This window comes from Ostrea edulis, chromosome 7, assembly GCF_947568905.1.
Source record: "Ostrea edulis chromosome 7, xbOstEdul1.1, whole genome shotgun sequence".
Classification (NCBI taxonomy): Eukaryota; Metazoa; Mollusca; class Bivalvia; order Ostreida; family Ostreidae; genus Ostrea; species Ostrea edulis.
In genome coordinates, this window is record NC_079170.1 from 38,814,756 (window position 1) to 38,823,535 (window position 8,780).

The following is an 8,780-nucleotide window of genomic DNA, read 5'->3' on the forward strand; positions in this document are numbered from 1 at the left end:
TACACAGCATCAAATGATTCTCACTATATTTATTTCTGAATTTCAATGAGGAAACTGAATCCTGATTAAATTCAAAAAACAAACACCTGTGGTGGTGCGAGTGATTCTAGAACCAGTAGCGCGGGGTAATTTGACACGCGCTCGAGTGATTCTGTGTCAGTGCTTTTGTGTTATTGTCGCGATTGTCAAAAATCGGCACAACTTTCAAATATTTGATAAAGTGTAAAGTAAATGTTAATAAATATGTATAGTTACTTAAATTTTAAAATTTATTTTAGGGCATGGAAATTTCGAAAATCCAAACATCGGTATACACATAGACCACAAGGATAATTGCTTAGCAAAAATTTCATTAATGTACTTTATGGCATGTCAAACGTTGCAATATTTCATCTTTTCCATTTGTATTGTATAATTTTCCATTTGTATTCTATATTTTCCATTTGCATTGTATAATTTTTCATTTGCATTGCATAAATTCCATTTGTATTGTATAATTTCCATTTGTATTCTATATTTTCCATTTGTATTGTATAATTTTCCATTTGTATTCTATATTTTCCATTTGCATTGTATAATTTTTCAGTTGTATTGTATCCAGGGAATGTTTATTTTGATTTGTTTCGAAGGATTTCATTAGTTAACGTCACTGATGTACCACAAATGTTGACGTCCTTAGCACACCGGGCCGTAGCAATGACGGTTCTTTATCGTGCCAACGCCTGTGCAGCGATACGGAATATCTGTTTTTAAGGTCATTACGGAAAGACCCGTGATTCTCACTTCTAAATGCCGAGTGTTTGGCAAAGGAGCAATCGCTGTCTTTGTTTATGTCTTAGGTTTGATGCGGCAATGACAGTAACGGTTCTCGAACTCACGACCTCTCGCCCACAAACCAAGCGATATACTGAGCTACCGCGACCAGGTGATGCATGCAGGATTAGTTATTTTTAAAAATACGTAGTTAGCTCTAGTAATGGCGAATCCCCCCCACCCCACCCTGATCATTTTTTTTAACAATAGAACTTTCCAGAAAAGCATGCACATTTTTATTTAGTTAAAATTCAGTAGATTCGGGGGACTTAATTCGGCTCTTGGGTCCCCACCAATTGTTAACATCGAGTTTGGTTTGTTACAACTATTCAATGGATTAATCTTAAGTTATCGTTTATCGAATTTGGTAATGCGCGAGATGTTGAAGAGGTAAAGTTCAGGAGCCACGTTTCCCAAGAATGTACCGTATTTGCTAAGTGTAATGGCGTACCCTCCCCTCCCCCAATTAATTGATCGCTTTTATGCGTCTAATGTGATCAGCATATTCAAACTAGTCTCCTCTTTAACCACTGGCTGATCTAGATAATTCTGAACGAAAGGATGCAGTAAACTGCTGGATGTCTGGGGACTGTCTTAAGATCCCTAGTGAGTCCAGTGCAAATCCTTGGTGGAGGAGCCGGCGCCCCCCCCCCCCCCCCCCTTAAAATTTTTAAATTTAAGGTAACTCTTGTTATCTTGTTTAGTGAAAAATGTATTAAACGATAAAAGAAGCAATACTTTCTTCCATTCCCGGAGAAATAAATGACAAAATCTTTTGATTTTTTGAATTACTTTATTGAGAGAACTTAATTTTCCCAGAAACCCTTAAAATTTGCGTCATTTTACTAATTTCACTAAATATTAAAAATGACACATTTCAAGCCCTGTAAAATCTGGGAGCTTCCGGGGGCTTCGCCCCCTGGACCCCTACCAGGACCCACTCAAGGCGGCCCCCAGACTCCCTGCTTCATAAAGTGGCGCCCCCGTAACCGCAATTCTTGGATCCGCCCCTGGAACAAGTGCGTTCTGACAAAATGAAACGTACATGCATGCTTTTTTCGACATCTATATACAAAATATCATATTTGTGAAGGGAGGGAGGGGGTCTCCAGGCGCAAGATTCCTCATTGCTAGCAACATGTATGTTCAACTAGTCCTTAAATATGGAACCGATCGCGGTAGTTCAGTGATATACCCTTTGGTTCGTAACCGTGAAGTCGCATGTTCGAATTCTACTCGTGTCAAACTTTAGACGTAAATTAGTTAATACTTTCCCATACGCATTGCTATCTAAAAGTGAGAATCACGGATCTTTCGGATAATGTGACCTTAAAACCCTGGGAGAAAACTAAAATAGGCTGTTTCTGCTACTTAATTCCATTCATGTACTGAGTATTTGGCAAATAGATATATATTGTTTAAAGAATTCCCACTGCTACGCCACTGTGCCCGTACAGTCTATTTGTGGTACGTCACAGGTCTGCAGCTGGTGACAGCTAAACATAAGTGGGACCTAAACTAATGAAATCCTTCGTAACAAATCAAAATAAACAATCCCTCGGATGCAATACAAATGAAAGATTTTGCAATGCAAATGGAAATTATACAATGCAAACGAAAAAGTTATATAATACTAATGGAAAATATAGAATACAAATGGAAAATTATACAATACAAATGGAAAAACATACAATACAAATGGAAATTATACAATGCAAATGAAAAATTATACAATGCAAATGGAAAATATAGAATACAAATGGATAATTATACAATACAAATGGAAATTATACAATGCAAATGAAAAATTATACAATGCAAATGGAAAATATAGAATACAAATGGATAATTATACAATGCAAATGGAAAAGATGAAATATTGCAACGTTTGACATGCCATATGTACTTTTAGTTTATTTATTTATCTTTTATTCATTTTTTTGTTGTTGTTGGTAATAGAAACTACAATGCCTGACCAAAAGTGAGTCATCATTTCATTTTTAACTACATATTTCATCGACCCCCCCCCCCCCCCCACAATTTTATAACCTATTGTGAGGTCAATTTAGACCCAATTTACACAATTTTTAGCTTTTCTGAGCCGAAGGCTCAAAGAGCTAATCATATGGCCATGTATCTGGCGTGTGGTGTGCGTCAACCTTTTGGAAAAAGGGCTATATCTCAAGAACCCCTTGGTCAATTTTTGTCAAATTTGTCACAGGGTATCCTTGGCCCAAGGGCTCTCATTTGTATTAAAACTAGGGTTTTGACCCTTTAACAATGGGAGATAATTAGGAAAATGCAAACAAAAGTAGTGGTTGCTAAAAAATCTTCTCAAGAACCACTGGGCAAATTATCACCAAACTTATGCATAAGGATGAGGATAGGTTGCAGATAAAGAATTGTTCAAGGCATCATCCTGGCGCAAAGGATGTGGCCTCAAGGTCACTTCAAAGTTGACCTTAAATTTTGTTTTGTTAAAACTTTGATATTTTGCTTAGTATAAGGACTATGATCATCAAATTTTGTCAGTTGATGCATCTTAGGACCTAATATCATGTTGTCTCAAAAGTAGGTCACAGTGACCTACTTTTTGAATTTTGCAGACATTCAAATTTCACATTTTCAATTTTAGATGCATATTTTGGACACTATGAAAGCTAGGATCATCAAACTTTGTCAGTTGATGCATCTTGAATCTTCATAGTTTGTTGACCAAAAAGTAGGTCACTGTGACCTACTTTTAGAATTTGACAGCTATATTTTAATATTTCAGATACTATTTTACTTACAATTATCAAACTTTGTCAGTTGAGTCTTCAGAGTGTGTTGAATAAAAAGTAGGTCACTGTGACCTACTTTTGGAATTTGACGTTTGTATCTGAATATTTCAGATACTATTTGACTTCAACTATCAAACTTTGTCAGTTGATGCATCTTGAGTCTTTGGAGTGTGTCGACCAAAACGAAGGTCACTGTGGCCTTCTTTTGGAATTTGATGGCTATATTTGAATACTATTTGACTTGTCAGTTGATGTATCTTGAGTCTTCAGTGTGTCAACCAAAAGTAGGTCACCGTGACCTACTTTTGGACAGTTACATTTAAATTTTCAGGTACTATTTGACTTAACATCATCAAACTTTGTTAATTGATGAATCTTGGTTAGTGAGAATTTTTGCCTGTTCTACAATGTATCAGAAGAGCAATTCTAGGCCCATGGGCCTCTTGTTTTCACTTAGTATGCAAAAGTTTACAAATTTTCGCTTCCTATGATGCCAAGTATATTTTAAAAGAAAGCATAATCATTGAGAATAGTTAATGAAATCATCAAGGCAAAAGTTTTAAACCTCAAAATACTATAATTTCTTCGTGCCGTGTTTCAATTTTGCATTTGACGTGTGATTTCACCCCAACATTACAGATAAAATTCTTTTAAAATTATGTGAAGAAATTGCAAACAATTCTGTATTTTTTTTAATATATCATATTCATAAAAATGAGCTGTAATAAGTTTTTTTCTCTTTCAAAAAGGCATTTTCAATTAAATATATAGTGAAAATATAAAATGATGACTCACTTATGGTCAGGTTGTAGTGCAGTATATATATATATATATATATATATATATATACATACATAGTGTGTGTGTGTGTGTGTGTGTGTGTGTGTGTGTGTGTGTGTGTGTGTGTGTGATATCGTTTTAAAATGTTACAAGAAATAAAGGCATGCAATAAGAGGTTTTACGTGATTCTTAAAACAAGCACCTATAACACTCCCCTATATTTCTATATTGTTGTACATGTATATGCTTTACATATTCTCCGATAACTTACTCAATGTCACATTTGTACATATATAATTCTAATGTTACTTCTCAGTTTATTCAAGATCGGTGGTACATGTAACAATGTAACAACGAATTTTGACCAGTCGTAAGAAACTGAACCTGCTGCATTATATCAACGGGAAAATGTTGACCGAATCCGGAGAATATTTTTATTTTCATCGTAGAGAAAATTTAAATCGCCAAGCTCCGATCATCTTGGTACTATGTTGCGCCTCAATGTCATTTTAATCTTGTCAATTATAAATCTTTCGCATATATTTTGTGTAAACAAGGGGTGAAAATAAAGTGCTTCCAGTACATGCATTATCATTGGTTAAAACCGATATCATGCAAATGAGCATGTTTGATTTATTCGACAGTGATAGTAACGACAAAACTCTTGACTTAGGGTGAAGTGAAAATGAAACTTCCTTGCTTAGTGAAAATGAAACAAGCGAAACGGAATCCTTGCTTAGTGAAAATGAAACAAGCGAAACGGAATCCTTGCTTAGTGAAAATGAAACAAGCGGAACAGAATCCTTGCATAGTGAAAATGAAACAAGCGGATTGGAATTCTTGCTTAGTGAGGATGAGACTAACGGATCGGAATCCTTGAGTAGTGAAGATGAGTCTAGCGGATCGGAATCCTTGGTTATAGTGAAATCCTTGGTTATAATGAAGTTGAGACAGTCTGATTAAAACCACCCCCCTCCTCCTTACACTAGTGTAAGGAGGAGGGGGCTGGTTTTAATCAGACTGAAGACTGAAGATGAGACTAACGGATCGGAATCATTGGTTATAGTGAAGATTAGACTAACGGATCGGAATCTTTGGTTATAGTGAAGATATGGTCTCTGCGGTGCCATGATGATATTACACTTTGGAAATCCGAGGCACAGTGAAAATGTCCAATGTTACCCTTATTTGCATGTGGTATTTTGTTATACTGAAAGTCACTGACAGCTGAGGATTATCAATGTATTATGAATAGCTTCAGAGAAAGGTCAATTAAGGTCGATCGATCCTCATATGATGTCATAGGCTTTTGCAAAAATCTTAATAAATTAAACTTTGTACATGATAGAAATATATTTTTCTGAGGAATGTTATTCACTGGATACAATAAAATATCTGGTAAACTAATAATACTGAAAAGTTGATATTTTCCATAGATAATCAATTATTTAGGATTTTAAAAATGTTGTCAAGGGCAATAACTCCTATGCTGAAATTTCCTCTACTGGATGTCTATTATACATTGGTTTCCCTAATATAGCTTTACTATTTGTCAACGAAATTGGGTTAACTCGTTCCACTTGAGATTAATTAAGTTTATTGTTTTTCTTTTCGGACATTTTGGATCAGCTCTTTGGACGAATAAGGCATGTCCTAATTCGCTCCACTTTTAACATTGATTGGCAAGCCTAAAGACCAAAAACATGTAGTCTGCGTTGTAAATACGTTTGTAGATTAGTGTAGTTGTAGTGCTAGATGTATTTATATGTAGTTTTTGGGAGTTGAACTATGTTCAATCTCCCTGGGTCATCACGCACTTTTCTGCGCAGTAATTTGTATTGATTTGCATAGTGGTCGTCAGCGGGGGTTCTGTGTCAGCTGATTTACTCCTAGGTAAATCAACATAAACTTTTATAAACATCCGCCATTAAATACTCCATGTAACTTTTCTGAATTAATCTAATTTTGATAATTGACATGTAAGTAAATGCAATGATATTGTATTCAAATCATTTTGAATACAATATTTCAATCAAATTGATACTGATATACATAGAAAAATAAAAGATAAGATTCAAAATTGTCGTTTGTAGCGCAGCGTCACCTATAAACATTGATAGGGAAACGAACGACAACTGCACACGACACCGTGGCGCGAAATATCGAATATGGTGCGAAACCTCAGAAAATTTACAAGAAATAACTCTACAACATTGTGTTTGTGTATATATTTGGTTTTTTTAATGTGATATAAAAAATGTTTGATGTTACATGTATATTGAATTAAAACACGTCATTCCCAGTCAACAACTTTCGATCGGGATCGGAATACGAAATAAAATTGCTTATATCCGGTTGCAAAGTGAAACTGCTTCATGCTTCAAGTTATTGAATTACGTAGTAATTGCACGTTACACATTAGAGAACTGTTCCTTTTGATAAAGAAAGTCACAAAATAGATACAAAATGAGTGTACCTTATTCATTACTGTTACCGAGCTTTCGTCGGCGAAAATCTCGAAATGGCGTGTTTCGTTGCGTTTGATGACGGTAAGGTCCACATTTTCTACGTGAGTATTTTGATATTTGTTTATGAATTTTTTTGCGCATACATGGTATGTCTCGGCTTAGGAATAATGGCAACTTTCTCACCTATGTATGTAAAGACATATTAATCTCTATTTTTAAAAATGTAAAACACTTTTATCAAATGACAATGTTTGAAAACGCTTAGAGCCCCGATGTCAGAATTTCCTTTTCCAAGACATCAATATGTCAAATTCATTATCCTTTTCGAATAGTATGTACCATATTTTGTACCAGTTATCCATTTTGAATCCCCTATTACAATGGGATTTTGCTGCACTCTGTAATGTTTGAGTGGATGTCATGAGTGTGTGTCAAACAGAAATTTTAAGAGCATGGGATAAGGTGCTGCCATGTATTACTTCACTATCAAAGTTTAACCCAGTTGCCACAATGTTGAATTTATGCTGCAAAAAGGATTGGAAATTGCTCTGGTCAAAACACATTGTTTATTTGTCTACAGTTTATTTGTCTACAGATAAAAGAGACATGAGGATTCTCCCTCACAAACTGAAAAAAATATAGTTATGGATCTTGTACATGTATAGTTTATTAATCACTATAGATTTCCAGCATCACAAGTCTGATTCCCCTATATGCTTCCCATACTGTCAGGTTCATTCACCCCCTGTTTGAGCCACAGTATAATATCCCAAATACCTTGGCAATAGATATTTAACACTATTTGACTAGTGTTTCATTTTTAGCGTAGTTGCGATGAAGTCGAACTCTGCTTATGATCTGATGAAGTGCCTTTGGGCGGGCAGGCGGGCACGCATCAACATTTCATTTCCGCACCATAGCTCTTGAGCAAATTATAGAATCTCATTCAAACTTAGATGGATTGTCACCCTCAGTAAGATGAGGAAGCCTATCGATTCTGGGGTCACTAGGTCAAAGGTCAAGGTCACAGTGGCTATAAATAGACTGAAATTTGGAGAAAATTTTGTTTTCCACACCATAGCTCTTGAACGAATTATAGGATCTCAATCAAACTTAGATCGATTGTCACCCTCAGTAAGACAAGAAGCCTATCGATTCCGGGGTCACAAGGTCAAAGTCATAGTGGCTATAAATGGACTGAAATTTGGAGAAAATTTTGTTTTCTGCACAATATTTTTTTAACAAATTATAGGATCTCAATTAAATTTAGATGGATTATCGCCCTTGATGAGACAAAGAAGCCTATTGATTTTGGTCAAGGATTAAAGGTCAAGGTCACAAAGGATTTAAGTCGGCTGAAATTTATGTACGAAAAATTTTGCTCCCTGCTTGATAATTCTTGCAAACTTTTCTGCCGGTTCCCTCTATGCCCATTCCTTGCGCAACTCGGCTTGTGCATCTCTGATGCCGGACGATTTTTTTATTTTTTTTTGCATTTCATTTATTTTGAGTTATTATACAATTATTTATCATTCCATTGATCCTCTACAGGACTGTAGTATACTCAGGTGACAGTTTAGCATATTGGACTACCTTTTCAAGTAATGAATCCTTAGAATTAGCTACAACTAGGATTAAACTTGAATGTATATATACAGGGGAAAAAAATTTCTTCATCACTGCAAGGCATTGATAACCATATTGATTTGAATGTTTTGGCCATAATATGTGGTCACATTTTTCATGAGAATATAAAGGGGTGAAATTCTAGAAAACAACAACACGACTTCAGTTACTCGAGGAGCGTTGTGGCCCATGGGCCTTCCGTTATCCATGTTTGCTGTTGTAACGCTTTGAAAAACAACAACAGTTGATTTGTATCTAAAATCATGATAATATTCAGTCATTTATCCCCCTACCCTTCCAGTGCTATCTG